Here is a 9,945-nt window from a genome sequence, read left to right on the forward strand (position 1 = left end):
TGCACTGTTTTACTTGTCTTTTGGTAAGTTTTGATTGTTTCTATGGTTGCATATCTTTAATCTAGACTCTAAAACCTCTTATGGTTTTTTAGTCATTGAATTTGGGGCTTAATTTTGTATCAAAATGGAGCCTTTGGAAGATATCATCGTATCCTGGTAATTAAGTTTGCAATCACTTTTGTTTGATTTCTTTGCGAATTGAATTCTATGTAAAGTTGGGCATGATTTTTCTGTCCTAGTAGTTGCTGGGCTTGATTGTGTTGTCCCAGATGTAGCTTAATTTCTTGGATGGATAGTTCCTGCCAACAACCCAAGTTGACAAAAACTGGGTAGCATGGTAGGATCCTACCTGAATATGCTTTCCATGTCACGGATGATGTGTTTAATGGATTAGATTTGTCTAATCTTTTGTAGCCTAAAATGGATTAGATTTCCATGTCACTAAATTTATCTTATTGTAAAGCAGTTATTTCACTATTGTGGGAAGCAAATAGAATAAATTCTGATCTTTTTTTGTTGTGTACTGTACTACCGCTCATGCAATTCCACAATCAGATATGCATTACCTGGCAGATTTGGATATGTTAGCTTTTTTTCCCTGCAAAATTAACCTTTTAATGAAATCAAGCATATCTGGCTTGGAAAGCTGGTTTAACTTGTCACTTTACATCCTTACTGGTCACTTTGAGAACTAAGATCTTTATAGAGGTTGTTCAAAGTATGGAAATCTGGTTTAGCCTGTCACTTTACATCCTTACTGGTCACTTTGAGACCTAAGAAATCTGGTTTAGCTTGGAAATGATTATTGTGGGTATAGATCACCAAAGCATACTTGTCTAATTGTCTCCTGACGTGGCTTTCTTTTTAGTCATTCTTGGCTTGTTGTATCTTACCATTTTCTAAAGACTGATTGTTAACAAATGATCAGTCGTCCATAACCTGAATTTTTTTTTTAATTAAAGGCATGTCTACTAGTCAACCTGAGGTTTCTTCCATGCCATGTGTGTTTGCCAGTGATTCATCCACTCCACTATTGTCGGGCAGCCCAATATTTGTGAGCTGTGACAACACAGGAAATGATGCTTGCCCTCTAGAAAGTGGCGGTGGTCCTGTGACTGAGGGAACAGAACAAGTGCCAACCAGGGACACGACTATTCAACAAGGAGAGGAAAATGAAGGTGGTGGTCAATTTCAGGTGCCTAAAAAGAATAAAACCTCGGAGGCATGAGAAGACTTCGATGCATTTGATAAAAATGGCTAGCATTTTGCCATTTGTAAACATTGTGGGAAAAAGCTATCTTGGGGTAAAACTAAGCAAACCAGCAGTATGTGAGGCATCGAGATAATTGTCTGGTTAGAAAAACCAAGATTAGAAAGGCCGAGCAGCAAACAAAACTCAACTTTCAGTGGGCGGATGACCATTTTCCAACTGTACCAGCATTGCACACGGGCAACTTTGATATAGAAAACAATGAGGGAGGCTGCTGCACACTGGATCTTGATGCACGAGCATCCCTTCACAATCTTGGAGGAAGAGGTATTCAACCTCATGATGAAACATGGCTTTCCGGAGTGCTAAAAGATCTCTCGGGGGACAGCTAAAATGATCATACACAAGTGTATGAACTGGAAAAGAAGAAATTGAAGAACATGTGCAGAAAGCAAGCCTGACAACTGATATGTGGAAATAAAAAAACCAGAAGATTGAATACATAGTTGTGACGGGCCATTGGATTGATGCCCATTAGAAACTTCAGAAGCGGGTATTAGATTTGGTTCACATCCCACCACCTAGACATGGAGTTGAGATCTCGGCTGCAGTCTTCAAGTGTGCAAATGAGTGGGGTATTGGGCAAAAGATTCACACAATTTTAGTGGACAATGCCTCAAATAATGATGTGCCCATTCGCCTTCTGAATGATGACTTTGGTAGAACAAAGAAGCTATTGGGTGGAGGCCAATTGCCAGTCCCCTCTATGAGTTGTGTCCATCTTCTGAAGATTGGGAGAAAGTTGAAAAGGTGTGCTGCATTTTGGAGAAGTTTTGGACAGCCACACACATAATTTCAGGGAGTGAATATCCAACCAGCAACTTGTTCTTGGCGGAATTTCTGAAGGCGAAGAAATTGTTGGATGCATGAATAAATGATGAAGATTTCATCCGGGGAATGATTGCAAGAATGAAGCTCAAGTTTGATAAATACTTGATTGAATGCAATCTGTTGATGTCCATTGCTGCTATCTTGGATCCCATGCAGAGAATGTGATCAATGGAGTTTGCCTTCCCCAAGATGTACCCGGCTTATGAAGCACAAGAGAAAATTAAGAAAGTCCAGAAAGCCATCTTTGACCTTTTTGAAGAGTATCGTGAAATGGCTGCCATTGCAAGTGCTACAGCAAGTAGTGGATCAGTTGCTTCATCTTCTAGCCAGGGTCCACTTTGGCCATGGGGAGATTCTTATTGGGATGATTTAGATGAGTATTGTGTCGATATTGAGACCAATATCTGGATAAGCCTCCGAATTGCTAGATTATCTGGATAAGCCTCGGCAGCCACTTGGTGGAAATCCAATGGATTTCGACTGCTTGGATTGGTGGAGGGTCAACCGGATTGCATACTTGGCATTATCTCAGATGGCCTCTGATATATTGGTCATTCCTATCACTACTGTAGCATTTGAGGCCACCTTCAATTCTGGGACTAGGGTGATTGATTCCTACTGAGCTTCACTTGATCTTGAGATAGTTCAGATGTTAATGTGTGCGGGTGACTGGTGTAGAAATTTACACGGAGTCAAAAAGAAAGTGAAAGTGAGTTGCTCCTTTATACTTGTATTATTTCTCCATAAATTAGTAGTTACTAGTTTGTATCTTTATTTTGTAGTGAACTAACAGAAGTTTGCACTTTCTTTTCATTAATGCAGGAAACAACAACTGTCAAAGAATATGAGCTGCCAAAAGTATGAACTTCGAAACGACATAGAATCAGGTCCACTTTAATCTTCTTTGTGAAATTTTATTTTATTGTTCTTATTTTGGCTTTAGGTTGTGTTATAAACTTATAATGCCAAAGGATTTGTTCATAAGTTGAAAAGAACACCTACTGAACTGATGTTTCTTCTTCTTTGTTGACCATTGATGAATTGATGATTAAGTTGACACTTGAGAACAGGTTTATTTGTGTATATTGATGTTTCTGGAATGTGGAATCCTGGATCATGGCTTTTGAGTTTTTGGATTTGAATCTGGATGCATGTGTTTTTACTTATTTGTTATGTTGTCGTTTACTTCTTTTTGGAATCTGGATTTTGGACCATGGCGGCTTGGTGTGGATGCATTTGTTTCTGGATCATGGCTTTTTATTGTATATTTGTTCTATATTGTATGATGCTGAACTGCTGGACTGATTAACAATCATTTGCTTGGGGCTATTTTTCGATATGAGCATGATTATGAATGGTAATTCCAAGTGTTGAACTAGTTGATGCATAAATTGAGGCTGTTGCATTGGATTGCATTTGAACTTTGAACTGATTCATTGCTGAAACTGGAAGCTGGATTCTGGAAATTGGAAACTGAAAACTGAAGTAGCAGGAATCAGATTGAGCTTGCAGGAACTGTTTTTCGAGCTCGAGTACTCAAGCTCAATAAGGCTTGGCAAAACTTCAGCCTTATAGATTTGAGCTCAAGCTCCAAAAGAGTATCACCGAGTTGAGCTCGAGCTCTCTCCCCAGCTACTCGCTCGAGCTCGAGTATACCATACATGAGCCGAGTTCAAGCTCGAGTTTGGGGATACTTGAGCTCGACTCGGCTTGATAGCATCCCTAATCACAATTCACTAATTGTCCATAAATTAGTTGTCGTAGCATGTTGGACTCCAACTATTTATCTAGAGTTTCTTCCAAGCTCTACGGCATATTATACTCCCAGCTACTTACCTGTTTAAGCAACCAATTAAAAATATACATGGGTCAATATTTATTAGAAAAGCCAAGAATCCTGGGAGAATTAGGAAGATGGGAACAGCAATAGTAGGGGAATTTCTTAGAATATTAGTAATAAAAAATACTCGGTTAAAAAGAGCCCACCACGTATAAAATATGTGGCGGCCCTTTGAAATAAAAGAAAAGTTGCTAAGCGATAGAAAATTTATTTATCTATTTTTTTAAAAAGGCACGTGGTGGCCAAAGTATATTTTGAAAAAAGGACAAGAAAAAGAGGAATGTATGAATTGTTAATTTAATCTCGCAACCAGTCAATGAATTTAAAATTAACTTGTACACAATTAGTATTTGATTTAGCCTCCATATTAGTTAATACATTTACTCCATGTTGTCTTTTCAAGTTATTATATAATCTCCATTTGCAAATATGGTAATTTATTTTGAATTTTTACTAAAATTCTTATTATATATCAAATAATGGATAATTTTAAGTGTTCAATTTATTAAGCAAAGTTACATGCAAATATTATGATTAAAAAATACATTATAAGTATAAATAAATTTATAAGAATTATGCAAAACGAAATATTCTTTAATATGATCCAACATTTCCTCATATTTCTTTTCATGATCTCTTATTTTTACAAGCATTTTGTTGAGCTTCTCTTAGCTGTGCTATTTCCAATTAAAGATCATGAATTGTCTTTTGATGATGTTCCTTTTCCTTTTGCCATTGCACCATTAAATAGTAAACATAATTGAATTATATCTTGTTTAATGAGTGATTTGTGATATTTAAGGGAAAGAGAGTAAGCACCTTGTGCTATTTAACCAGTTTAATGTGTAACTTTGGCCTTTCCCATTTGCTTCGCTATGACTCTTAGGTTCTGAAAAATTAAAGGAGAAGTCAATTATCATTTTTGTTTCAAACCCTATACACAGGACGGAGATGTCAGTCCCAAATTTCATTAATAATACAAAAACAAATAAAAAGTAGAGAGGGCATTAACCTAACCTCTAGAACATGTCAAAAGCAATAAAGGAGTATTACTCCCTTACATTCAAGTAGAATGTGCTAGTCTAATATAAGCAAATCTATGTAAATCTAAGATCAACATGCCTTTTGTGAGGATCCGAAAATTTTTCTTATTTTATATTATTTTATTTTATTTCTTCGAATACATCTTCTTTACTTTACTTTATTACCTTAATTTCCTAGATATTTTTATAAGTGAGACAAGTTTTTAAATCATTTTTCTTGTATAAGTTAGTTCATGTTAAGTTCGAAATGCATTATGGAAGTGGGACCCTCTAATGCGGTAAGTGTGATAAGAAAATGAGAAGTTTTGCATAAAGGAATATTATTTTATAAGGTGCTAAGGGATAATTAGAAGTTATCTAGATAGTTTAGCCTTTGGAAGACAAAAAAAAAGATGAGGATTAACCTTAGTGAGCCAAGTGTCGCGTAACCCTTGGAGATGTGACTTTGACTACAACCTTTATTATCCTTTAATAAAACCAAATTTGACCAAAATTCCTTCCATTTTCTTCCAAGCTTGGCCGACTCTCTCGAGGGAAAAAAAGGAAAGGAAAACTTCATCTTTAACCTCAATTTCTTACTTGAATCTTGAGTTTTAACCAACAATCTTGCAAACTACTCCATAAAAGGTGATATCTAAGGAAGATTAAAGGCTTTAGTGGAGAGATTTTTGGGGAAGAAGCACTTGGTTTCCATTTTTCTTGGGATTTCAAGGTAACTATGGCAAGAAACCTTTTCACTTCTAATACTTGCATACTAGTGGTTTTAGAGTTGAATTTTGGTAGTTTTCATGAGAAAATTCATGGTTTGAAGTAGTGATTTGAAAAATCCAGCTTTTATGGTGAAACTTCAGCCCTTATATGATGCTTGAGCTAGGTCATGATTTGATAGTTTTGTCATGTGATTTATCTAGCTTTTATATGTTAGTTTGGCTTGGTTAAGGAAAATTTCAGCTTGTAGTTGAAATTTCAGCTTAGGGTTTCCAAAATTCAGCTTTATTGTGGTTGATATTTGAGCTATGAATTAGCCATTTGGGGATGGTTTTGTGGCCTTAATCAAGTGTATTAGATAGCTTATGACTTATGGTTGTGATTGAGGTTGAATGGAGATGAAATTTGGTGTTGAGTTTGGATGGAAAAGTAAAGAAAACAAGGGGAAGTGCTGCTGAAATTTATACTACTTCCTCTCTTGTGAAATAAGTGAGATAAGAGGGACGATTTTGGGTTGGTTTGGACTTAGGTTACATGTGATTTCTTATGTGCACCTTGATGGTAGCATATAAGCTGAAATTTTGATAAAATTATGTGAAAAGTAAGACGAAAAGTGATGGTTCCTTCTAGTATGCTTTCTAGTTGCATTTGTTTCACTTTAACCTCGAGGTTGGTTGTCTTTTTAGCTATTTTGTTGTCGGAAATTCCAGCTTTGAATTGAAATGAAGGACTCTTCGGTTATTCATGTTCTTAGGTCCAAATGTTTTCTTTTCACTCCAAAATCATATTTGCATATTTGCACTGGTAGTTACTTGGATTTTCTTTGATTCACCTAAACTTTGGATGGTTGAACCGTAATATTTTATCTTGGTTGTTCTTAGGGTTTGTCGGTGATCAAGGATATAATCCGAAAGGAAACTGTTGACGTTATTTTTGCTTGAACTGGTGAGTGTACCACTCGCATGACTTGTTGCTTAACCAATTTCCTTGTGCTTGAAGTTTATGACTTGAATGACTGTGACTTTAGTTCATCCTGGATGGGACGAGGGTGTACTTTATTAGGGGTGTGAATCGAAATCGAAATCGGTAGTTCGGAACTTTGAAATCGGAATTTTTCAGAATTTTGGTATCAGAATTTTCGACCAAATTCAATTTCGAATTCACCAATTCCGAATTCGAATTCGTTCCGAATTCAATTCCGAATTCGGTAAATTCCGATTTCATCGAATTCATGAATATAAAAATTATTATTATTATTATATAAATATTATATTACATATATATAAAAATATTATATCTATGTGTGAAAACGAATTTGAAATCGAAATAAGAATTTCAATTTCACCGAATTCATGAATATAAAAATTATTATTATAATATAAAAATTATATTATATATATATATGAAAAACAGATTTGAAATCGAAATAGGAATTTCGATTCCGATTTCGATTTCGAATTGGGAATTCGAAATCAGAATTTCTAATTTGAAAAATCTCATTACTAAATATAAAAATTATTATTATAATATAAATATTATATTATATATATATGAAAAACATATTTGAAATCGAAATAGGAATTCCGATTCCGATTTCGATTTCGAATTGGGAATTCGAAATCAGAATTTCTGATTTGAAAAATCTCATTACTGAATTCGACCAATTTGAAATCGGATATTCCGATTTCCATTCCGAATTACCGAATTCGAAATTTCGAATTCAATTCGACGGTCGATAAATCGGAATTTTTCGATTTTGCACTCCCCTATACTTTATCACACACGTTTCCCTTGACTATTTGACTGGTTAACTATGCAATTTGGATCTGTTACTTGTGCATGAGTTGATGTCGTTTGGAGGCTAATATCTAACGACCTTACTATGAAATTTGAGCTCAAACCTCATTGTTAGTCAATCGAATCGAACCAATAAAGAATTGGTCGAGGTAGAATGACGAACCATGAGGAAACTGTTACTGATTCACTGAATATTTCTGATATTTGGTATACTCTAGTATTACTACCACTATTCCTGTTTGGTGTTCGAGTCCGGTAAGGGATATGTTTGGTGGACGGAAATTGGTGTAAAGTGGGGATCTACGGTCATGGTTTTGCTTCTTTAAACGTTGACGGAGGGTCAACGGGTTTGGATCAAATAATGCAACGGAAAAATTGGCCCTTTAGAGCTATCTGTATCCTTTTACTTGAACTATTCTGCTTAAATTGTGGTGTTTACTTATATCTTTATTTGATGCTTATATTTGATCGATTAAAATTGTAATTATGTGATTCTTGACTGCATGACCTTTTGGTGCCTCATTGGGCGAAAGCTCATCCTGTTACCTTTGTTTTCCTCATAGGGGGCGAAATTTTGGGAGCGTGAATTTTGGGGAAAGAGTTGAGCTAGTTATAGTTTGTTTTTGTTTAAACTCCTCTGTATTAGTAAACTTCACATGTATTTGTATAAGTTTGGATATTCTGACTTGTACTTTAAGTTGAATCATTAGAGACTCTATTGTATATAGTATGGATTGATTATTCGAAATTAAATTGCGCATTTTAGTGTGGTAAATGTGAATTTTGGCTCAGTAGTCCTGACGAGAGTTAAGCAGACAATCCGCTAACCTTTGGGGTACGCCCTAATGGAAGGTAGGGCTGTCACATCCTACATTTTTTGGGAATAGCAAATGCTAATGCAAACAAATATTCAATAAACATTCAGAAGTTGAGGTACAATTCTACTGATTGATTGATTGATGATGACATACACAATAAGCAGAATTATTGCAAAACAAACATTTAATCCAATAACTCAATGGCACATGCTCATGCTTCTAAGAAAATAAAACAGTAGTATAGTGCTTTGATCTGCACGTCAAAATATTAGCCCCAAGAAGATAGACAAACCAAATCCCGACTGCCTCTAATAGTCAGTCAATTTATTCATTAAAATCGAAATAGATGTTGAGGCTCTCTCTCCAGCATTAACATCAAAGAGTAAAAAGCAATTTAGAAGGAAAATGAACATTTCCCAAGTGCAAAAAGTAGAGGTAAAACACACAACACCAATGCCTTCTTCATCTCAGGTTCCAATTCTTGTACCCTGACGTGACTCACATAATAAGCTGTCGGTCTGTTCTTTGTTAGAGTAAAACATTCAACAAAGATCCAGAAATCCAAATACGATAAAATCCAAGCCCCACGGGTAGTCCAAAATGGTTCCGTAATTTGGTATTTACCAACAGGTCCCATGATTGACTCCGTGTGCTACCTGGTTGTGTATCCTTGAAGCAAGACTCTACGCAGTCATAGGGGATTAGTTTAGCCGAAAAGTTGGGATACCCTAAATGAAAAAAAAAAAAAACGATAAAATCCATCTTCCAGCATGCCAATATGAAGAACACAGAGAAAAGTCACCGGTTGATCTCCCGATGGCCTCAACTTGATAACTGCAGATTCATTATCTGTCTGGAAGCGAAAGAGTAACATAGTTCAACATGATAGCCATAGTTTCTGAATTAACCTTAAACTAACAAAGAATATCCATATTTTGTCTGAAAGTGAAAGAGTGACAGTTAAAAATCAACAACTAAAGCTAAGAAGTATTATCATATATCAAAACTAAGCTACATACATTCTTAATCCTAAACCAATATTATTGTTGCATCTCTGTACTCTATAAACACACGCACAAATCAAGGCTTCACAATTTATGAGATAAAATCAAGAAAAAAAATTAAAGGACTATGTACTAGATCTTAACTTCAAAAGTATGGATTTTCTCAACAAAAATATGTCAGCGCGTTGAGGAAGACCCCCAACAATACCAAACAGTGATGAAGCCGGGATTTTTTCCTTTTGGTTGGGGGAGGGGGGGCGCAAAATTTTTCCTAACAAAACTATCTTAATATGTTATGTTCAAGATAATTTCCATCTATTTAAATATATGATATCTAAAAATATCAAATATTAACTTTAATTATAAAGGTATGTCTATTTCATAAATATGTAGCATAGTATAATGAAAATTAAGACAAGAAATAATCTTTGATTAAATATCTTATAACATCATAGACCACTCAAGTTGCACATCATGAGAAGATGCTCCAATATGTCATCTATGAAGAAAAAAATATAACTATGCAATATAAATATAACCATTTTCAATTTTAAAAAGATAAAAGTTATATTAACATATCTTGAAATTTCAATCTCTTTTCTTAAAAGTAAATTGAGGTTTATGTTCTTTTATA

The 9,945-nt window shown here is 35.1% G+C and overlaps 1 long non-coding RNA gene across 1 annotated transcript; it reads left to right on the forward strand.

Annotated features, from left to right (window-relative positions):
• The first annotated feature begins 1,023 nt into the window (after window positions 1-1,023).
• Window positions 1,024-8,191, forward strand: LOC113756584. Its single transcript, XR_003465983.1, has 3 exons — window positions 1,024-2,810; window positions 2,924-2,988; window positions 8,053-8,191. It is a non-coding gene; the product is annotated as an uncharacterized LOC113756584 (long non-coding RNA).
• Window positions 8,192-9,945: the final 1,754 nt, after the last annotated feature.

This window comes from Coffea eugenioides, unplaced genomic scaffold, assembly GCF_003713205.1.
Source record: "Coffea eugenioides isolate CCC68of unplaced genomic scaffold, Ceug_1.0 ScVebR1_23;HRSCAF=104, whole genome shotgun sequence".
In the NCBI taxonomy this organism is placed as follows: domain Eukaryota; kingdom Viridiplantae; phylum Streptophyta; class Magnoliopsida; order Gentianales; family Rubiaceae; genus Coffea; species Coffea eugenioides.